This window comes from Oryctolagus cuniculus, chromosome 19, assembly GCF_051225735.1.
Source record: "Oryctolagus cuniculus isolate XC-2025 breed Fujian yellow rabbit chromosome 19, ASM5122573v1, whole genome shotgun sequence".
Taxonomy (NCBI): Eukaryota; Metazoa; Chordata; class Mammalia; order Lagomorpha; family Leporidae; genus Oryctolagus; species Oryctolagus cuniculus.
In genome coordinates, this window is record NC_142885.1 from 60,365,395 (window position 1) to 60,389,219 (window position 23,825).

The 23,825-nt window shown below is 42.9% G+C and overlaps 1 protein-coding gene across 30 annotated transcripts in view; it reads right to left on the bottom strand.

Annotated features, from left to right (window-relative positions):
* Positions 1 to 23,825, bottom strand: part of MRTFB (myocardin related transcription factor B) — a 295,069-nt gene that overhangs the window by 129,383 nt on the left and 141,861 nt on the right. For 11 of the 30 annotated variants that reach the window (XM_070064810.2, XM_089321808.1, XM_089321814.1 and 8 more), the window contains one exon: positions 16,427 to 16,591. The exons of the other annotated variants lie outside the window; for them this stretch is intronic. The gene's annotated coding sequence lies outside the window, so the exon portion shown is untranslated. The remainder of the gene's footprint in view (positions 1 to 16,426; positions 16,592 to 23,825) is intronic. 30 annotated transcript variants of the gene reach the window in all.

Sequence of the window (23,825 nt, forward strand, 5' to 3'; positions counted from 1 at the left end):
CCACGGCTGGCGTGCTGCGGCCAGTGTACCGCGCTGATCCGAAGGCAGGAGCCAGGTGCTTCTCCTGGTCTCCCATGGGGTGCAGGACCCAAGCACTTGGGCCATCCTCCACTGCCTTCCCAGGCCACAGCAAAGAGCTGGCCTGGAAGAGGGGCAACCGGGACAGAATCCGGCACCCCGACCGGGACTAGAACCCGGTGTGCCGGCGCCGCTAGGTGGAGGATTAGCCTATTGAGCCGTGGCGCCAGCCTAGGCTTGATTTTATATTCAATGATTTTGATTTAAAAATTTTCTACCACAGATATGTATAGTATCAGATATCAGTTCACAGCTCAGGTTTTGGAGTTACACAGATATGGAGCAAAAACCCAGCATCACCACTAATAAGCTATATTATTTTGAACAAGATGTGTAACTTTTTAATAAAGTTTTATTTCTTATATATAAATATGGTCATAGCATGCTATGTATAGCTACTATTATAGTGTTTATTATTTTTTTTATTTATTTATTTACTTTTTTATTTTTATTTGAAAGAAAGATAGAGAGGGACAAAGGAAGAGAGCTCCCATCCTGTTTTACCCTCCTCCCCCAAATAACTGCAAAGGGTCAGGACTAGACTGGGCTGGGGCTGGGGCTGGGGCTGGGGCTGGGGCTGGGGCCAGGAACTAGGAATGCAGTCCAAGTCTCTTGTGTAGGTGGCAGGGACTCAACTAGTTAAGCTATCACCACTGCCTTCCAGCATTTGCATTAGCAGGAAGCTGGGGTCAGGAGCAAGAGTAGGGAACTGATTCCAGGTACTCTGATAATGGACAAGGATGTCATAACCCCTGGGTTAAACACCTGCCCCAATAGGCTATCTACTATCAGAATGTTCCCAATTCTCATCTCATTGAGCTGACTTTTTGTTTCTTTCAATCTAAGGTCAGGGCCTCACACTTATCTCTAATAAACTGGGGCTTGTTCTGTACAGCTCATTGCTCTGTTCACTGCCATCCTTCTACCACCATCAGCAGAAGATGAAGTAGAAGAGCCCACTAAACAGTAACAAAAAGAAAACAGACGTGTTACTGAGAATGCATAAAATTTTTATGAGGAAAACAATAAAACATCAATGAAGAGCTCAGACAGAGACTTGACTGGAGTATACCATAGCCTAGATAGGAAGATTCAGTAACGTATTTCACATGACTGAAATAAACATGCGGAAGGGACCTTTTCCCTTTGGAAGTGGGATGGGGTAATCTGAACTACTTAACTCTAAAGCCTATAGGAAAAGTAGTAAGTGAATCAGTCTAGTTAGGCCTTCATTCATTAATAATGAAAACAATAATGTTTTATAGTTTCAGTGTAGAAGTCCTACATTTCTTGTTAAGTTTTGGTTAAACTTCTTTGGCAAAAGCCTTGGTAAAGAAGAGAAGGCTCTAATCCCAGCAAATATTCAAATCTATTACAAAGAAAGTTTGTAACACGTTTATACATTAAATTTGGAAATTTAGTATCTGACAGAGTTGGCACTGCTTTACCTGAAAACAGATTTTCAAAGAAAACTGGGATAAGTGAATAGCCATCTAAGGAGAAAAAAATATAGAACCAAACTGGACATAAACCATCAGGATAAATATCTAATGAATTAGAGGTGTAAAGGTTGAAACCATAAATACAATAGAAGAAAATATGGGAAGACCTATCACTCCAACTTCTGAAGCCATTAAAAAAGGAAAATAGACTAATCACATAATTATATTGAGGTAGAAGCTTTCAAAGGGAAGTGAAGGCCTTCCCAGATCAAAGGAAAAGTTGAGGATTCTCCCAGAACAAAGAAACAAGGTGGCATAATCAGAACTTGTGTGGGCATGGATAACCCTGTACCAACCTATAGCCTGAAGAAACTCAATCCGCATGTATATAAGAGACAAAGGAAATAAGATTTTATATAAGGCAATGCCCGCTATGGCTTTATTTGGGGCTTAGCCTTTGAATATTAATTTGCTGGGGCTCACTCAACAGGAATGCACACTGCTTCCTGCTATGATCGCCCATGTTTAATCTTTCTGAGGACCTCAAAATATATTTATGGATTTATATGTATTAATTTTTATCTTGTTTATGACTTTCTTGCTATACAAAAGACCAAGGGTGATAGACTGGGACATCTTAATTTGCAACTTAAACTATGAAGTAATAAGCACCAATTAATAAATTCAAAAATTTAAAATGGCCAAAGGATATAAACACAGCTCACAGAAAAGGAATGTTCTTTTAAAATGAGTTGCCCAACATTTTTCATAAGAGAAATGTAAATTAAAGTTACCACGACACACTATTTTTACTTATATTGGAAAAATTTAAGTTTAATAACACATGCCATTGGAAACTGTGAGCTCTATCTCGTATGACAGAGGAATATAAAGTGGTGCCACATTTACGGGGAAAAACTGCCAACACCCACAAAGTCACAAACGCATGACCCCTTTGGCCCAGCAATTCATCTTCTGGGAACTTGCATGTTCATCACGAAATTTCAAGTGAGACTTCCAGAATGGGAGCAACTGCTCTCCCCAAAGGCAGTGATTTTTAAAGGACAAAACAGTCAAAAACAACAATTTCAGAACTCTGGAAATTAACAAAAATCATGTAACACCCACCCACCAGAATGACTATAATAAAAAGAGACAAAAAAAGTGGTCCTTGGCAGAGGCTATAGCAGATTTTTAATACTGTTATGTTATCTTTGAATATATTTAAAAATGAAAAAAGACCTGTAAAAATATTATTCTATATATGGCAATATAGATTTTTTTTCAGCTTTGTGTCACGTGAAATCTGTTTGCCTTTTGTAAACCATCTTAGTCACTAATTAAGTACTCACACATATCTTGGGAGATCTTTTCTATAACTAATAAAAATCTTTCTAAAATCAATGTTGATCCATTATTCCACATTATCTCAACTTTACAAGTTACAAGCAATGTGACTATGCAAAATTACTTAACCTCCCTAAGCCCTTTTGTAAAATGAGCATAAATAATATGTCCTTTGGAGGACAAATCAAGTGAGATTATATATGCCAAGTGCCTAGAATTATATTTGGCACCTAGAAAGCATTCAGTAATCGCTCCCTGGCTTTTAGTTATGGTGGTATCCTGGCGTCACAGGATCCAGTCTGAATTTCATGAGACTTTGTCAATTTAGAACTGTAGTGGTAAAGGTCCCCCTGTCATGAGGCTGCTTGGGTCCAAGTTCCAGCTCTGAAATTTTCTAGATGATGGGCAAATCAAATAAACTTTCAAAACCCAAAATGGAGGTGACATGGGGGATGGCGCCATGGCTCACTCGGTTAATCCTCCGCCTGTGGCACCGGCATCCTATATGAGTGCCGGGTTCTAGTCCCAGTTGCTCTTCCTCCAGTCCAGCTCTCTGCTGTGGCCCAGGAAGGCAGTGGAAGAGGGCCCAGGTGCTTGGGCCCCTGCATCTGCTTGGGAGACCAGGAGGAAGCACCTGGCTCCTGGCTTCGGATCGGCGCAGTGTGCCGGCCGTAGCAGCCATTTGGGGGGTGAACCAACGGAAGGAAGACCTTTCTCTCTGTCTCTCTCTCTCTCACTGTGTAACTCTATCTGTCAAACAAATAAAAAAAAAATGGAGGTGACAAAGGTACTTACTATGCAGAACTGACAAGAGACTAGAAGAGATGTTAGATGTGAAGACACAGTGGCACTTTGAATAAATCAATAAAAGGCAAAAACATCAGCAATTAGTGCTATTAGTGTGTCTACCACATTCCTGGCTTCTTGCACCTATTATGTGAAATAATGTGAAAAGTGTAACAATTACTTTTTTATAAAGAATTATTATTTATTTTATTTGAAAGTTAGAGTTACACAGAGAGAGAAGGAAAGGCATAGAGAGGGAGAGGGCTTCCACCCGCTGGTCCACTCCCCAGATGACAATGGCCGGAGCTGCGCCGATCCAAAGTCTGAGCCAGGAGCCAGGAGCTTCTCCCCGGTCTCCCACGTGGGCACAGGGGCCCAAGCACCTGGGCCATCTTCTACTACTTCCCCAGACCATAGAAGAGAGCTGGATCAGAAGTGGAGCAGCCGGAACTCAAATCGGTGCCCATATGGGATGCCAGCACTGCAGGCGGCGGCTTTACCCACTACGCCACAGCGCCGGCCCCACAGTTACTTATAAAAAAATTTTAAAACCTCATGTCAAATCTCATTGTCAACTTTCTAATTATACTTCAAACTTTCAAATTAAACAAAAAGTATATTCTGACGCACATACAAAAATATTCTGATGAATAATAGGGTTTTTAAAATTTTCCTATTATAGGCTAGCTCCAAATAACAGAGGTTGAAATTAATATTTGTAGTTTGCATTTTCTCCAACATTCTATATTTAACAGGCATCTGGATTTCTAGATATTTGGCTATAGAACACAGCTATATGTATAAACTAAGTAATTTTTAGGGGAAAAATAACTACTATGGCTTTAAAAGCAAAGATATTGTTCCTAAAGTTACTTCTTAAAAGTAGGTACCTAAACTAATCTCAGACGATGACAAGAATCACCCAAAAACTTTAAGTCCAATCAATAAAATACTGAATGTACTTTTTATTCTCCATTATTTTGTTATCTGTTTAGCTTTTCCTTAAAGGAGCCAGAGAAGTGTGAGATTTTGAATTCAGTCCCTGAAAGAATTATTTAGGTTACAACTTCTGCACTGGACATGACTACACTAATGGAGGGAAGATGGTACTGATTTTTGCGTTCTGCAAACCTTTTGTTTTTCAAGCAAGCAACATTATTTTAATTTAATTATTTATTATAAATACTAAAAATTGGCTTTCAGATAAAGATTAAAAATCTTTGTGGCCAGCGATGTGGTGCAGTAGGTTAAACATCTGCCTGCGCCACTGGCATCCCATACGAGCACCAGTTCGAGTCCCGGCTACTCCACTTCCAATCCAGCTCCCTGCTGACGGCCTGGGAAAGCACAGGATGGCCCAAGTGCTTGGGCCCCTGCACTCACGTGGGAGACTGGGAAGAAGCTCCTGGCTCCTGGCTTCAGATCAGCCCAGCTCTGGGGTGTGAACCAGCAGATAAAGGACCCTTCTCTCTGTAACTCTGCCACTCAAGTAAATAAATAAATCTTTTTAAAAAGAGATTAAAAATTAATCATCATTTGGAACATCACTACAGTCTTAGAGGGAAAACCCAATTGCAAATAAAAAACAAAACAATGGTAAGGAATTTCATAAAAACAAGTTGTTCCAAAAGGAAAAAGACTTAAGTGTCTGCATCAGATAAGTGGTGACAGAGGAGTTTTAGAAAATTTCTAGGGGCCAGTGCTGTGGCATAGCAGGTTAAGCCATGGCCTGCAGCACCAGCATCCCACCTGGGAAGGCAGCACAGGATGGCCCAAGTCTTTGGGTCTCCACACCTGCGTGGGAGACCCAGAGGAAGCTCCTGGCTCCTGGCTCCTGGCTTTGGCTTAGTCCAGCCGTGGTTGTAGGAGATGTGGCAGATGGAAGATCGATTGATTTCTTTCTCTCTATATATAACTCTGCCTTTCAAATAAATAAATAAACCTTAAAAAAAAAAAAAAAAGAAAATTTCAGGCCAGCGCCGCGGCTCACTAGGCTAATCCTCCGCCTTGTGGCGCCGGCACACCAGGTTCTAGTCCCGGTCGGGGCGCTGGATTCTGTCCCGGTTGCCCCTCTTCCAGGCCAGCTCTCTGCTGTGGCCAAGGAGTGCAGTGGAGGATGGCCCAAGTGCTTGGGCCCTGCACCCCATGGGAGACCAGGAGAAGTACCTGGCTCCTGGCTTTGGATCAGCGCGGTGCGCAGGCCGTGGCAGCCATTGGAGGGTGAACCAATGGCAAAGGAAGACCTTTCTCTCTGTATCTCTCTCTCACTGTCCACTCTGCCTGTAAAAAAAAAAAAAAAAAGAAAGAAAAGAAAATTTCTAGACCTTTCCAAGTAGACAAAATTGCAGTGTTAGCCACAGAACCATTCTACTACCCTCAGCACCCCTGGGGTTTTCCTCCTAGCTGCCCCCTTCAGCTGACATGATCATTCTCTTTGCCAGTCTGCACTGCCATCAAAACTTGGGCAGGAATTAACGCTTTCTTTCCTATCTCACAGACACCCAGAGCCTGAGCATGGATCCCCTGGGGGATCCTCTGGGAGGCACACTAGTGCCTGTCTCCTTGCACAGGGGCCTCAGCCAGGCAGAGGCGGCTGCACCCGTCTCACCTCTCTGAGACAGCCTCAGCGGACAAGCATTCGTAGAAATGTGACACTGCACTTGCTTCTCTGTAGGACATAGGACGGCACGCAGTCAGGACCATGTCACTACACTACTGAAAGACTGCCAACCACAACACAGCCCTTCGGGCTGCACCCAAGGATTCCAGGGTAATCTTTATTTTCCATTCTAATGGAATTCCACAGATCCCAAAGTACAAAAGAGAAAGGAGATTTCACAGTCTTGAGCCCAACCATTATGTTGCAGCAAAGTGTGTCCTGAGAACACACAGGAAAAAATATAACAGTTGAAAAGTATAGTGCTTAAAAAATTAAAAGAGGAAAACTGAAAACAGCCTACTGCCCATCAGTAGATTAAATAAATGCTGATACAGTCATTCCACTGTATTATGTTCTAACTGAAAAAAAAAAAAAAAACGAGTTAGATCTATATGTACCAAAAAGGAAAAATGTCCATGATATGCAATTAAGTAGAACATGTGGCTACTGAACTGAATGTACTGTAACACACAGAGCACAGGAAGAATGGGGTAGACAGGGAGAGTAGAGTTAGGCTGGCAGAGGGCAGGCAGGGAGGGCAGGCATGCCAGGCTGAATGCCAAAGACAGAGAGAGAGGGACAGAGCAGGGGACAAAGGCAGGTAGAGAGAGATACGTGGAACTGTGCACATCAGTCTGGCTCTGAGTGTCTCAGTAGCCACTCACCACATGTGTCTATTTAAATATAAATTAATTCTGATTAAATGAAAATTTAAAGCTCAGTTCTACAGTGGTACCGCTCACATTTCAAGAGCTCAGTAAATAGCCGCAGGTGGTTAATGGCTACTTTACTACACAGAAGAGAACACTTCTATTACTGCAGAAATTGCTACTGGGGAGTGCTCCTCCACATCCTTCAGTAGTCTGTACAACTTTTATAATGAATGTGCAGTACTTTCCTAGTCTGCAAAGACAAAGACATTTCCAATATGAAAAAAAAAAAAAGGTAGGGTTTTGGGTTTTCTTTTTCCCATTCTCATCTCTTTTAACACTCTTTCCAAATACCACAGGTTTCAAATGTTTTTTTTGTTTTGTTTTGTTTTTGACAGGCAGAGTGGACAGTGAGACAGAGACAGAGAGAAAGGTCTTCCTTTTGCCGTTGGTTCACCCTCCAATGGCCGCCGCGGCCAGCGCACTAAGGCCGGCACATTGCGCTGATCCGAAGCCAGGAGCCAGGTACTTATCCTGGTCTCCCATGTGGGTGCAGGACCCAAGGACTTCGGCCATCCACCACTGCACTCCCTGGCCACAGCAGAGAGCTGGCCTGGAAGAGGGGCAACCGGGACAGAATCCGGCGCCCCGACCGGGACTAGACCCGGTGTGCCGGCGCCGCAAGGCGGAGGATTAGCCTAGTGAGCCGTGGTGCCGGCCTCAAATGGGTTTTATAGCTCGAATACTAGCCATTTTTTTCTAAGTTATCTGATCCTTACTCGTTTTTACTTAATAAGAGTTCAAATACCACCAAAACAAGGAATACAAACACATATATTTGGAGCATCATGATATTGCTCTTGTTCTTTAAAATCTAAAAGACTGTTACTCATTCTTAGAAGAAAGAGCAGTTGACAGAAACCCCTTGTAGTTTAGACAAACATTTTAAATTGAAGCTTTTCTTCAACAGAATAATGACACTTAAAAATAGCACTCATTTTTTTCTGATTCAATTCAGTACAAAGTAGAGGGGGGTAAAAGTAAGCCTAAAGCTTTATTAAAACAAACAAAAGCTACGTAACTGAAGAAGAAAAGAGCAATGCTAAGAGCCAGTTTTCAAGTGAAAAATACATCAAAGCAAATAATGATCACAATGGCTGGTTGTAGAGACCTTCTGATGTAAAGGAAGTCTGCGGCTTCTGGGGAGGTTTCCAGAGTAGTCTGTAGAAAGATCTCCAGAAAAAATACTTGAGAGTCCTTCAGAAAGTCACAGGAAACGGAATGAAAAGATGAGTTTGTGGGAATGAGCCTTTGGTCTAGCCCTTAAGATGCCCATGTTACCCATCAGAGTGTCTGAGATTGACTCCTGGCTCCAGTTCCTCACTGCAGACCCTGGGGGACAACGGTGATGGTTTAAGTGATCAAGGCCCTGCCACCCACATGGGAAACCTAGACTGTGTTCCTAGTTCTAGTTTCCTGGCTTTGGCCTGGCCTAGTCCCATCGGTCGCAGGCATCTGGGGAATGAATCATCAGGTGGGAGCTTATTTTCTTTTGTTTCTCTGCCTCTCAAATAAAATTTTAAAAAATAAATTTTTTTGGTACAAAAATTTTTGAAATCTATGAACTTTCTGAAGTATCTTTCTATATTCAAGTGTGTGGGAAACACATATATAAGAGTATCTTCAGGCCCTTAATGCTCTGAAACAAGCACTGACAGCTGCTATGAGATGGCCCAGTCTACTGCGAATCCACCAGCAGCCGGGGACCCACTGACTCTCAGAGCAGATCTAATCTGGACTTTCAAAGCTCCCCTGGGAATCTTCCCAACATCAGGTGCAACTACTTTCTTAGTGCGACACCTACTCTTTTATCTTGAGACCCCATGTTCCAGTCAAAACTACCCACCAAAGGCTCTTACCAGGGCCTTGCATTATATAAATAAGCCACAGAAATTCAGGCAGTGTGGAAGTGACACAAGTGTATATAACAGACCAGTGAAACAGAACCCATGCAGAACGGGCCATCTGAATTTTTCACCTGACACGGTGGCATTACAAATCAGTGGGAAACTGTTGGTGGGAATGCAAACTGGCAAAGCCACTATGGAAGACAGTTTGGAGATACCTCAGAAATCTGAATATAGTCCTAGCATACAACCCAGCCATCCCACTCCTCGGAATTTACCCAAGGGAAATGAAATCAGCAAATAAAAGAGCTATCTGCACCTCCATGTTTATTGCAACTCAATTCACAATAGCTAAGACATGCAATCAACCTAAATGCACATCAACAGGAGACTGGATAAAGAAATTATAGGATATGTACTCTTTGGAATACTACACAGCAGTAAAAAAAATATGAAATCCGGTCATTTGCAACAAAACAAATAAATCTGGAAAACATCATACTTAGTGAAATAAGCCAATTCCAAAGGGACAAATATCATATGCTGTCCCTGATCTGTGACAACTAACAGAGCACCTAAAAGGAAACCTGTAGAAGTGAAATTGACACTATGAGAAGCAATTGCTTGATCAGCCCTGTCTTGACTGTCAAGGAACAGTTTATCATTTTTTTTTTTTTTTTACTATTTTCTTTCTCTACTTAATACCATTGGTTGAACTCTTTACTTAACATAGAATTATTCATAGGTGTTTAAATTTAAGTGAAAATAGATCCCAGTAAAAAGTAAGAGTGGGAATAAGGGAGGGAGATGCACAGTTCGGCACACATTGCCATGGATTTACCCCTAAGGGTAAAGCTAAAAACTTGCCATGGGACTCCAAATCCCATTAAGCTGGGTGGTACTGATGCCATCTTACAGGTTAAAGTTATCATTTTAAGTGTGTAACTCATCATATAGATAGGAATAAGTGTCAAAGGGATCAAATAAATAAGATCAAGTGTATGGCAATAACAATAGATATATAATTAAAAGGAAAGAATGATCCAATATGGGAAGCAGGTCATACAGCAGACTCATAGAATGACAAACGCCCTAAACAGCACTCTGACCTCAGAATCAGCCCTTAAGGCATTGGGATCTGGCTGAAAAGCCCATGAGAGCATTTCAGGCAAACAAAGCCAAGACACTGTGGCAAAAAATGATCTAAATGAAGGATCTCTGTGAGATCCCAGTGGAAAGAAGAAGCCATCAAAGAAGGAGGTACTTTTCTTTGAAGGGAAGATAGAACTTCCACTTTGCTTATGGCCCTGTATAAATACTGATGGAATTTGTGGACTCAAAAGGCTTTCACAGCCTCGGCAGCTCATGACAAGACCCTCCGGTGGTCACTGACATAAAAAATAAAGTGTCAACTGTTAAATCAACAATAGGAGCCACTGTGTGGGCAAAGGACTTAAACATGTAGGCCCTCTATCTTTAATGAGCTGTACTATGAGAATTAACGGTAAAATTTGTCTTCAAACAGTACTTTATACATTGTGTGTCTGTGTGGATGCAAACTGTTGAAATCTTTACTTAGTATAGAGTTGGTCTTGTGTATATAAAGGTAATTAAAAATGAATCTTAATAAAGAATGAGATGGGAGAGGGAGTAGGAGGTGGGACAGGAGTGGGGATGGGAGGGAGGTTATGGAGGAAGAACCGCGGTTTTCCTAAAGCTGTACCTATGAAATTTGTATTTATTAAATAAAAGCTTTCTAAAAAACAAAAAATCAGTGAGAAAAGAGGAACTACACAATCAGTGACACTGGTTTGTGCAACTAGTTTACTCACATGGAAATCATCCTGTCTCATACACACAAAAATAAATTCCATGTAGATTATACTTCCATGAGAAAAACAGGACAGATTTTTAGAAGAATATATGGTAGGATCTCTTTAAGACCCCAAAATACTTAGAGTACAGAGAAATTAAATATAATGCAAAAAGCACCAACCATAAACAAACAGATTGATAAATATGACTTGATTAAAATGTAAAACTGCCGGGGCTGTGCATTGGCTTAAGCCCCCAACTGCAGTGCCTGCATCCATTATGGGCTCTGGTTGTGTCCTGGTTGCTCCTTTTCCAATCCAGCTCCCTGGTATGGCCTGGGAAAGTGGAAGATGGCCCAAGTGCTTGGGCCCCTGCACCCACGTGGGAGACCCAGAAGAAGCTCCTGGCTTCAGACCAGTCCAGCTCCAGCCGTTGAAGCCATTTGTGGAGTGAACTAGTGGATGGAAGATCTTTCTCTCTGTCTCTCCCTCTCTGTCTTGAGAGGTAACTATACCTCTCAAGTAAATAAATAATCATAAAAAATGTAAAATTGCATACAACAAAACGTACCACAAATGGAAAGACAAGTCACCATGGGGAACATATTTGAAATACAGGAAATATATCCAAAATACAAAATATCAACGAAAGATTAATCTAAGTTATATAAGGAACTCATATGAAAAACAATCCAATAAAAAAAGAAAAAGTAGACAAGTCAAAAAGAGGAAACTGAAATAGCCAAATAAACATTAAAAAATGGTACCTAAACTCACTAGAAATCAAGGAAATGCACTATTTCAATTGGCAAAAATTCAAAAGCTAACAGTAAGGCTTTGCAAGCACATGAAGCAATAGGAACTCTCAGTGCTACTGGGGGCTGAAATGTCAAGAGCTACTCTGGACAATGACCTGGCGACATTTCAGCGGGAGACACACAACCTGTGCACCAGCAGCTTTGCCTCTAGGTACAAACCCTGGAGAAGCTGTCAGACACAGGCACAAGAAGACACAAACCACAGTGCTCACTCAACAGTGTTCAACTGCAAAGCAGGGAAATAATCAAAACTTCCACTGACACAATAAAGAATAAATTGTAGTGTGATCCCAGAAAACCAGATAGGAAAAAGGAAGGAATACACATATCTCCACAGAGGTACCTCACACATAAAGTGAAAGAAGTCAGAAATACATACACAATGTAAAGCCATACAGAGTTCAAGATGCACAAACTAAATATATTGTTTATAAACACATACAAGGAGTATAAGCACCAAGCCATGCGCAGGAATGAGACCTACCCACTTCAAGACGATGGTTCTGCAGAGGGAAGATGGGGAAAAGACATCTGGGAGAGGTACCCAGGGACATCAACTATATGTGCAATGTTCATTTTACTTCACAGCACTTCTATCTTTTACTGCAAAGCAAACTACCAAAGTGTTAACCAAGGAGAGGCTATATTACACTCTATACTTTTCTGTATTCATGAACTATTTCAAAGTATGAAGGGGCCTGTATTTTGATGAGGCTGAAATTTACCAAAATGGCTGTTTCCTGAATGACTTTTATTTTCTCCCTTCTAGTTTTCTGTACTATTTTTTTTTCATAAAGTCAGCCCAGATATTTCTAGTCTGTACTATTCTCTCATCTTACTCCTCAAAACAATGCACTTGCTCATTGCTTTGCTAGAGAACCTGGCACTGTAGCTGCACTGGAATATGGGTTCTTGCAGGAACCACAAAAATTTTTCGTTTTCACATAACTTACGTATTGAACTTCTACAATGTGCCAATCATGGTGCCAGGAGCTAGAGAAATGAACACCACACTGTCCCTTTCTCCAGAGAGCTTAGTCTCAAGGAATAGAAACATTACATAAACACAGAGAAACATTATGCAGCTTAGGTTGTGAGGAACTCAAGAAACTCAACAACAACAAACAATCCAGTTAAGAAATGGGCAAAGGACTTAAACAGGCATTTTCAAAAGATGAAATTCAAATGGCCAGTGCACAGTATCACTAGCCAATAGGGAAATGCAAATCAAAACCACAATGATCTTATCTCACCCCCAGTTAGAATGGCTATCATACAGAAATCAAAAAATAATAAATGCTATTGAGGACGTGGGGAAAAGGTACCCTAATACAGTGTTGGTGGGAAATGTAAACTAGTACAACCATTGTGGAAGACAGTATGGAGACGCCTCAGAAACCTGAATATAGATCTACCATGTGACCCAGCCATTCCACTCTCAGGAATTAAATGAAATCAGCCTATGAAAACATTATCTGTACCCCCATGTTTACTGCAGCTCAATTCACAATAGCTAGGATAGGAAATCAACCCAGATGTCCATCAATTGATGAATGGATAAAGAAAATGTGGTATACACACACGATGGAATACTACTCAGCCGAAAAACAAATAAAATCCCGTCTTTCCCAACAAAATGGATACAACTAGTTACACTTAGTGAAAGAAGCAAGCCCCAAAAAGACAAATATCATATTTTCCCTGATGTGTGGTAACTAATAGAGTACAAAGAAATTAATATATATATATGAGCGAAACTGACATTTGGGGATTCGATTATTGTTTATAGGTCCTTGTTTCTACTATGAGGAACAGTGTTGTTTTTTTTTTTTTCTTCTTACTAAAATACAATAATATCAAAAAGTGGTGCTGCTAAGAAAAGTGGTTGCTGGCCAGGGCTGTGGTGGCCAGAAGAAGGACCTATGACTCATTCTCATACGTTTACCTGTTCACTCAAAAAGTTATCTGTCAAGAGCTTTCTTTGTGCCAGCCAGTATTTATTCTAGGTGCTGGAAATGACAGTGGTGAACAAGCAGAGTGGTCTCTTGTGAGGTCACAGATCTGACAGAGACACAGGACAGGGGGCATGTAATTACAGCAAGATGTAGTGAGTTGTGATGCGAGGGTGTAATGATGACATCCTGGGCAGAGGTACCCAGAATACTGGGAGACCTCTCTGAGAAAGTGGTATTTAAACTGAGACCTAAATAGGACAGTTAGAAACCACTGGCCCACGAACCTTCACCAACCACACCAGGAGAAAATCACGGCTGAGAGCTGAGGGTGGGAAGCAAAACGCACACCAGCACAAGTATGGCAGGGAGCACCCTCAGGGGAATCCAGCAAAGCAGCTTTTACCCAGAAGAGCTCCTGTTTGAAACTGGATAGACTTCCTGATGTTCTGTAAGGTATCTTGCTCCTAAAAAACAGCATGGGACTTACAACTTAAAATACTTAATAATTTTATTTCTTGCTTCCTGGGATAGAAGTGAACACGTTCCCTCTTCATTTAAAAAGCACTTCAATGGGTAAAAATGAATAGTCGTATATGGAAACATTCAGACTTAAAATGAGTTTGAATAATAAATTAGGTCATCAGCAATATGCTGCCAACTTTGTAAAGCGCTATGGTCTGGCAGGGTATTTAAAAATAATAAATTTACCAGAAATATAATTGAGATATTCAAATATTCAGATGTCAATTGAGAAGACTTTGGCAACATTAAAGTTTCCAACCACAAATATATCAGCATCAATCATACTCTATATTTTGAACCTATGACAATTTGAAAAGCAAATGCTAGTACTCTACCACAAAGATCTAAAGGAACTCGCAATTCACAGCAACCGTTTTTATTAACAGACTCTTGATATCCCATGCCAGAGTAACAGACTTTTAAAAACTAGTGCTAACACATTTCAGTTCTATATGTGTAATCTTCATTATTCTAAAAAAATTCTGGAGAACTACTAACTAAAAAAACTCATGCTTAATTAAATGTACCCAAAGGAATTCAGAGGGGGAAAGCCACGCTTAATATAATGGGAAGGCACACCTCACATCTGCTACTTTGGCTCTTTGTTGAGCTGTTTTTTCAAAACCAACCACCTCCAATTTTTGTGAGCATCATCTGTTGACCACCCAGACCCATTATGAATTCCTTAGTCTTTGGGCCTGATGAGCAGTTTTTCTCTCCTCTGTAATCTCCCGCCATCATGCTAGAGGGGCTCGGAATTTCTTCTAATTATCCAGTGTCCCAGCAACTTCCTCAACAAACAGGAACCTTCAATTTTCTCCGCGTCAGTCTCCCACAATAACAATTACATCCTACATGGACCCTAGGTCTTGAATTCTGAAACACTCATTATGAATACATCATTTCCTTCTCCTGTATGCCTTCTGTATCTGTTGACTAATCCAGTCATTCTCTCAGTTGTTCACGCATTCTATATTCAACTAATGTATTTTTAAAAGATTTATTTATTTATTTATTTATTTGAAAGGCAAAGTTACGAAGAGAGAGATCTTGTACCCACTGTTTCAGTTACCAAATGGCAGCAATAGCTCGAGTTTGGCCAGGCCAAATCCAGGAGCCTGTAACTCCACTTGGGTCTCCTACATGGGCAGCAGAGGCCCAAGCACTTGGACGTCCTCCACTGCTTTCCCAGGCACCTTAACAGGGAGCTGAATCAGAAGTTGAAAAGCCAGGACTTGAAGTAGCGTTCACATGGGATGCTGGTGTCACAGAGCACTTGAAACCCACTTTAATACAATGCCAGCCCCTAAACTAATATTTATAAACATGTATTTACAAAGTTCTATTGTAGATGCCTGGGGAAAAAAGCAGTATTAAAAAATAAAGATCTGACGACCCAGACAGAAATCTCTGCCCTCAGAGTATACCAATAAGTAAGTATACAAAATACATATGAGTACTAAGTGCTGGAAGAGAGTTGGAGTGGCTTCAGACAGGGTAGCCAGAGAAGCCCTGACACGCCCATGGGGACACATGCCCAAGGACCTGAAGGAAGTGAGAGCGCAAGCTACAAGATTTCTGGAGAAACAGATTTGAGGCAGCAGCAACAGCAAGTGCAAAGGCCCCGGGGCAAGAATCTTCCTGGTGCACTCCAGGCGTACCAAACAGCCACCGTGCCTGGAGCGGAAGCAAAAGGGAGACGGGCCTGGAAGGCACTCAGCCATGACCATGGGCCGTTGGGTGAAATGGGCATGAAAACACGGGCTGTCTCCTGCAGTGACCACTCTGGCTGCGGAGCCAAGAGGATGTCGTAGTAGTGGACCAGGGGCCCCCGCTGGGAAACGTGGCTCTCCCCGTGGAGACGCTCTCCTCAGCAGTCCTTTCAGAGACTAGATGTCCTCCCCTCAAATCCTTTGTGCTATTGCGCATGGGGCCCGTGGCATGCACTGCTCGTCATCTTATTTCTAAACCATCCTCTCCCCTCTCCCCTCAAGTCCCTCAGCTTTGACTTCGCTGTCTTCACTTTATCACCTACTTTCCCTCATTGCGGCTGTTCTTCAGCACTCCTCTCCCCTTCCCCAGCTGCTCAGTCCGTGATCATTCCCTAAACCAAGCACATGCCCGTGTCACCCAACTGCATGCTCCACCTGCTGACCACCACTCCCTAGCCTGCCAGCTCACTTGCTCTAGTCTGAATCCCATCATTGATCCCATCATGTTTTTACTGTCCCCAGCCCCTCCCTTCATGATAGCTTCCTGGTTGCTCACTTACCCCCAGTACTTCTTGGTGCCTGCCTGGCAGAACCTCAGCTCTGATGAAGTCCCATTCAGTCCCTACTCTACATCTGCCCCCAGCCAGGGAATGGATGGGGTGGGGGAGCCCTAGAGGAAAGGAGAGGGGTGGCATTCAGTACAGGTGTGCGTTAGCAGCTGAAAACATTCACTCACACTTAAAGGGAGTTCAGCCGAGTACACAGGCGCACATCCAGGTACTGGCAGAAGCCTGGGGCTGGTCTGTTCCAACGGCTTCCATGTTTTCAGTGTGTAGAAGCAAAGTCATCACGGGAGCACGAGATGAGGGAAGTGGCATCAGGACAGTTGACTGAGACAAAGCTGCAAACACAAGAAGGATGGACGTGGTATCTCTGTAGCACTGAGACCTCTCCCACTCTTAACTTGCCTCGCTATCTATGCAGAACCTGGCAGAGGGTGGTAGAGGGGACACAGCCACTTCAGCAATACCCAACTCTGAGTTTGCCCAAGCAGATCCCTTATGTTGAACAAATCCAGAAAGTTGCTAGAGTCCAAGTCCGCATTAATGAACTTAAAACTGGATTTTCAATGTTTCTCAGTACATCCTTTACCTTACATTGTTCATGGCAAGTGGGGATTTTCTACTTCCTTTAGGCTCCTAGCACAACCCTGCATCACTCTGAGCTGATGAACTTGGCTTCTATTTTACTGAGGGCAAAGGTCACTCAATGATGAGTGAGTTCCTTAAAACTTCCTTTCTCAATGACTCAAAATCTGGGCTTCCTTCTCTCCTGACTCCCAAATGTGGTTTCCCTTGTCTCAAGGTTAACCCACCTCTTCCATTCCTATCCTCAATCTTTACTCAGTTATCCTACTTTTCTTGCCTCTTGATTTCTTTAACTTACAGTCTACAAAGGAGAAAAAATGTTTAGGGGAAACAAGATTTATCAGTTAAAAAAAGTAGAAAACAAAGAATGCTTATAGAAATAGTGATAAAACACCTCATTACACTGTAGGCTGGGAGCAAAGTGAGAGAAAACAAAGTCGGATGGACAGATTACAGAGGACCTTAACACCCACAGTGGGCTGGTGATTGCCAAGCAAGAAAATGCTCCCAATGGAAGTGTTTCAAGCATAAGACTCACAGGGGATGGGATGGAGCAGGAAGAGTCACACTGGGAACAGGGACATGCTGGGGGATGGGGCAGAGGAAAGGCAGAAGTAACCAAGAGGACGAGATACTCATCCCAACGCACATGAGAGCATGGTTAGCTGTGGGAAAGTGAAAAGGAAGAAACGGAACAACAAAAGCCAGGAGGAGTCTGGTGACTGACAGCATACTCCAGACACACCAAGCTCAAACTCCAGGAGAGGGCGGTGTAACCACCAAAAGGTAGGAAGTGCGGTGCTGCACTGGTGAACTTTTTGAGGCTAGATGGGGCCATGATCACTGACATCAACGGATTCCACCCCTCCACCCTTTCCCTACCCCAACTATAAATGAGGGAACAGAGCTCCAAAGTGAAGTGATTAGTTCAAAGTTACAAAACCAGCAGCTGGCAGTGCTGGGACTAGACTCCCTGCCTTTCACCCCTTCAGAACCCAATCTCAGCTTTCCATTTTTCCACTTGGACCCTCAGCCGCCCGGCTTCTGCTGACAGAAATGACACTATGCAAGCAGCCACCTGGCTTTGACCCATGCACATATCCTGTCCAGGAGGGCCAGCTCTCGGCCAGCAGGGCTTCAAAGCCGCTGGCCTGGCTCGAGCCCAGGACCTTCCTGAAGATAAGTCTGCCCTGCCCTTCCATGGTGACCCCAGCGCAGGCTTTGTTACTTCTCCAGACTGTGTTTTGAAGTTTCTATTATATCTCAAGGCAGTAGAGAAACAAGATACAAGCCCTACCCAAAGGATCATTAAAATGACTTTGAGATTAAAGGGCAAATCACATTGACCCTTATCGTTTCCTCCTTCCCTTCCTATCCCAACTCAGTAACTGAATTTAAGACACTGTTTGGCTCATTTGTGATGAAAATCTTGAGCTGTGTTCCCAGGCAAAGACTGGACTATGTGTTTGGCGCCCTTAATAGTACTCAGATGATAACAGAAAGCAGTCTATCATTTCCAGCAGGCCTTTCACATTTTCCCCAGGCAACATCCACTAGTAAGGTATGAATTTCTAGGAAATTTCCTAGTGGATTTAGAGCCTTGACAGAAGTTTACAGGAATAGCTTTGTGTTCTTGTGGAAGCTAAGCATGACTGTTTACACTAAGTAGAAACACACAACTTGGCAATCTCTCTTTTTAATAAGGTACTTCTGACTTAAAGATAACACTGAATAATTTTATTACGGAAGTGTTTAGTATTATTTACTTTTCTTCTTCTTTCTAATCCAAAGAATTGATACAATTAGAAAAAAGAAAGAAACTATAAAATAAACCAAAAGCTTATATAGGAAAATATGGACAATTATGTTTTCAAGGACAGTTTTCAAAGTACCAGCCTAGCAGAACAATATTGGAATGGCCCCCGATGCCTTGATTTATATTTTCCTCTTTATTTCCTCATACTCTTCTATTTGAAACTTGATTTTCTTACCACATGTGTTGAGCATCTCAAAAATCTTAAACTAAGTGCATCTGTTTGCTCAGCAGCTTCATGATGCTCTCTCTGGTGACTAAGCGGCAGGTGCTGTTCAGTTTATTTTCACGCACACAAACAGAGCCCTTGACCTCCAAGTGAGGAAAAGCACTGGGCCTGAAGTTTAGGAAGGAAGGAACCGCACAGCAGTTTCCTGCACAACAGCCTGCCTTTTCAGCTTCCTGCATGAAAGGAATTTATTTTTATAGGAACTGCTAAAGAACAATACAGAAATTTAAGCCTTTGGACAGTTAAGCTTGAAGTCCTTTAATGAGCAAACAATTTCTTCCAATAATTTTGATATTTAAATCAAGCCAGGAATAGAAAATGAGACTAGTAAAATACAATAAAAATGTGGTACGAAGTTGTTTTTTTTTTTAAGATTTTTTTTTTTATTTGAAAGTCAGAGTTACACAGAGAAGAGGCAGAGAGAGACCGCCCTCTAACCATCCGCCAGTTCACTCTCCAACTGGCCGCAACGGTCGGAGCTATTCGGAATCCAAAACCAGAAGCCCGGAGCTTCCTCCAGGTCTCCCATATGAGAGTAGGGGCCCAAGGACTTGGGCTACCTTCTACTGCTTTCCCAGGCCATAGCAGAGAGCTGGGTCAGAAGTGGAGCAGCCGGGACTCGAACCAGTACCCAAATGGGATGCCGGCACTGCATGAGGCGGCTTTACCCGCTACGCCACAGCGCCAGCCTGGTACAAAGTTTAATTTTCAGAGGATTATAGATTTTCTCCCAATAAATGACAGACATTAACCTTTTGGACTATAAAACTCCCAAATATCAAGCTATGAATTTAGTAGGAGACATGATAAGGAGGTTGTCTTTATTGGGATGGTTGCTACTACTATTGTCATGGAATCGTTTTGATTAAAACATAAACACACATAAAGATCATAAATACAGCTTTTCTGACACTGGCTGAAAATTCTCTAGCAACACAATTCACTTTAGCATTTAGAACCATTCTATCAAGGACTGTTGAATGAAATTCAATCTCGAGTTCTCATGGTGTTCTTTTCTGAATGCTGAAAGCTCATCTTATTTAAATATTCAAGATTTATGTGTGGTAGAGAACTCTATACAATTCTTTTGTTTAGAAATAGAAACAGAGACATGTAAAGCTATAAATAATTGGAAATGTCCTGGATGTTCTCTGACCTAGCCCAGATCTGCAGAATCTAGCAGAGAGGCCAGTAATCTCAAATTCAGAGCGCCCAGAAGCCTGTGACGCTGTTCTAAGAGACTGAAGCCGGGGAGAAAGCTATCTGATTCACTGTTAGTTCACCTTGAGGGCCACAGTCCACCACTGTAGCCAGAACTCACTCAAGTAAGGGAGCCCCTGAAGGGGAAGCAAGGTAGGAATGGAAGGCAGTGGGAGCCAGCGTCTCAAACAGTAACTCAGACTTCTGTCCTCAACTGAGAGCATTCACACAACACAAGAGCTGTGTCAGACCAAAGGTAAGTGCATCTCCTTGAGTTCCCAGCAATTCTCAACGTGCTCTCTCCCCTCTGCACCTCACACTGCATACTGACCTTTCTGTAGCCTCCTCTCCAGTAGGAGTAACCCACGTGTATTGAATTCATCTTTCTGTAAGATTCATAGTGGACTGGAGGGAGGTGTTTTCACCTGTGCGTGGATTCCCACTTTCTAGCACAGTGGCTGGTTCGTGAACTGTTTGTTGGAAAACTGCTGGAGACCAAAATGAAGTTTGTGCTAGCAGTTCATGCCTCCTCCCTGAGCCGTGCTCCCCTCCGACCCTGTGCATAGTGCTCTCATTGCTTGCCTGGATCAGAAATACTGCCAGAAAAGAAGACCCCTCATTCTAAAAGGAAAACGACAGGTCTGCAGGTGATCTCTCCTGGTGGACCCTCAATGACTTAGTTCTGAATGTGAGAGGGACTCTAGGTAGCAACCTCAGAATCACACCACAGCACAACCGCTCCTCTCACGAGGCTGCAAGTCCACCACGCAGAAAGGTTTTTTCTATTCAGTTTTATTTCTGAGTCCTCAGTTCCTTTGGAGTTCTCATTTGTCTTCTCTGTGCTGTCCTCTCTCTGATACCCTATGCCTTGAGCCCACTGGAAACAGGAAGTGGGCCACATAAAAACTACACTACCGAATGCTTACATACAAGTCACCCAGGACAGTGTGAGATATAGTTTCTCTATTTCATACTTGTCTAATTTTACTGTAAACTAATTTGGAAACTGCCTAAAGATAGAAGCTAAGTATAGGAGCCAGTGTGTGCATCTCAGCTCCTCTACTTCTGACCCAGCTTCCCACTAACGCATCCCTTGGAGGCAACAGAATGGCCCAAGTGCTGGGATCCCTGCCACAAACGTGGGAGACCTGGATGGAGTCCAGGGCTCCCAGCTTCAGGCTGGCCCAGGCCTGACTGTTTCAAGTATTTGGGGAGAGAATCAGTGGATGGAAGATCTTTCTCTCTCTTGCTCTTGCTCTGCCTTTCAAGTAGATGGGGAGAGGGGGCGGGAGGAAAGAAAAACCCTTAATGTTTCTTAGCCTTACCGGATATTTCTTTGTGGGAAAAGCATCTTCATCCCACCTCCCTGTGTGCTGGAAAATTCACACACACCCTTAAAGTTTCCTCAAACATTCCCCAACTCCCTTCTGCAACACTCTCCTGCACCTGGTACACATCACTGTTACATCAACTGTCCTGCACTCGTCCACGATTCTGTTTATTAGAGAAACGGACGTCCTTAAGGCTGAAAACCACCGTGATTTGGATACGATTTAAGTGTGTTCCCGAAAGGCTGATGTGTTGCAGGCTTGGTCCCCAGTGTGGTGATACGAGAGCAGCTAGAACTTTTAAGAATTAGGACCTAGTGGAATGGAATTAGGGCAAAGGGAATTGCTTTGGAAGGGAAGAGATTAATGCTGGTCTTGTAGAGTGAGCCAGTTCCTGCAAAAGTGGGTTGGTATAAAAAGAATGAGCCTGACCCCTGAATGCCTCTGTGGCTCTCAGTACAACCGTATGATCTCTCCGGCATGCACCACCACCAGTGGAATGCTGGAAACCATGAGGTCCTCACCAAAGCCGAGCAGAAGCTGGCACCACACTCTTGGGCCTCCAGGCAAGTGAGCTGAACAAACCTCCTTGCCAGATCCCTTAACTAACACAAGAGGCCTGCGCCGTGGCTCAATAGGCTAATCCTCCACCTAGCAGCGCCGGCACACCGGGTTCTAGTCCTGGTCGGGGCGCCGGATTCTGTCCTGGTTGCGCCCCTTCCAGGCCAGCTCTCTGCTGTGGCCCGGGAGTGCAGTGGAGGATGGCCCAAGTGCTTGGGCCCTGCACCCCATGGGAGACCAGGAGAAGCACCTGGCTCCTGCCTTCGGATCAGCGCAGTGCGCAGGCTGTGGCGGCCATTGGTGGGTGAACCAATGGCAAAAGGAAGACCTTTCTCTCTCTCACCATCCACTCTGTCAAAAAAAAAAAAAAACCTACTAACACAAGAGCCGTGCCTCTGCATTTGCAACCCTGCCTTCTGGCAGAGTATCTGGCACACAGGAAGTGCACAGCAAATATTTGCTCTTGCACTAGGTGCTGGACTAGCATTAAGAGTGTTAGATCGCAACATCTATCTTCCACAGCAGATCAGTATCATGACCCACACCATAACTTTTGATAATTTAAATTTGCTTCCATGGCAACTAGGCAAAATGCTCTTATTATACTGGGGAAGGCAAGCTCTACTGCAAGGTTCAACCCACTGAAATACTTCACAATCATGTGCTTTTGTTCTTGCAATGAAGAGACAGAATGACAGCATTTAACTTCCCCTAACTACCTTTCTAAGAACACACCAACTTTACTAATAACAATAAAACTTTTTCAAACATAATAAAACCAGGATTTTCATTAACAAAAGGACAGCATATTATTACCTCAGAAACCTAAAATATCTTATAAGAGAACAATACTTCTAATCAGGCCATAGCTGTATTTCAGACCCTGACAGAGCAAAAGCTATAAATTGTATTCTTTAAGTAAGCATTATCCTTTCTGACAGCTAACCTTTTATAAAAACTTTCATCAACAATTCTGTAAGAAAAACATGAGAGGATGACTTCTGGGGGCTAATACATTAGGTGAGTGGGGTGGTGGTAAAATGTGACAACTTTCTAAGGCCTCTACCAGCTCCATGATTTTAACACAGAGAAAAGGAAAAATGGGTTCAGTTTTTCATTTTAATTTTACTGCTCACTCTGAGAGTTACTGATTTCCATGATATTTAATCACTGGGCATTAGTTCATTTTAATTTTTTTAAACAAATAGTTTGCCTCTCTGCCCACCCTATCCACCCCTAGTTATCAGACCACTGAAAATGTACTGATAGGCAAAATGACACCAGGTATAGGCTAAGTGCATCCAGCTGGAATTTTTCCAGCACAGACAAAACGTAGATGTGATCAAACATCCTAACCGGGATGACTGTCCCAGAAATGGGACAGAGACCCAATGAAAACAGACTGTGTACCCAAGGCCTGAGCTGAAGAGACCCTAAATGAAAAGGTCTCATTTCAAATTTTTACCAAAGCTGTCAACACTTGCGGTGCCGGCATCCCATATGGGCACTGGGTTCTAGTCCCGGTCGCTCCTCTTCCAGTCCAGCTCTCGGCTGTGGCCCAGGAGGGCAGTGGAGGATGGCCCAAGTCCTTGGGCCCTGCACCCGTATGGGAGACCAGGAAGAGACACCTGGCTCCTGGCTTTGGACCAGCGCAGCGCCAACCTTGGCGGCCATTTAGGGGGTGAACCAACAGAAGGAAGACCTTTCTCTCTGTCTCTTTCTCTGTCAAAAAAAAAAAAAAAAAAAAGCCTGTCTTTCTCAAATTTCCTCCTGGAAATAATTATATGGAAACACCAACAGTTCCCATTTCTTTATACCAAATGGATGCTTTTGGGTTTACAACGTGAAAGCCCAAC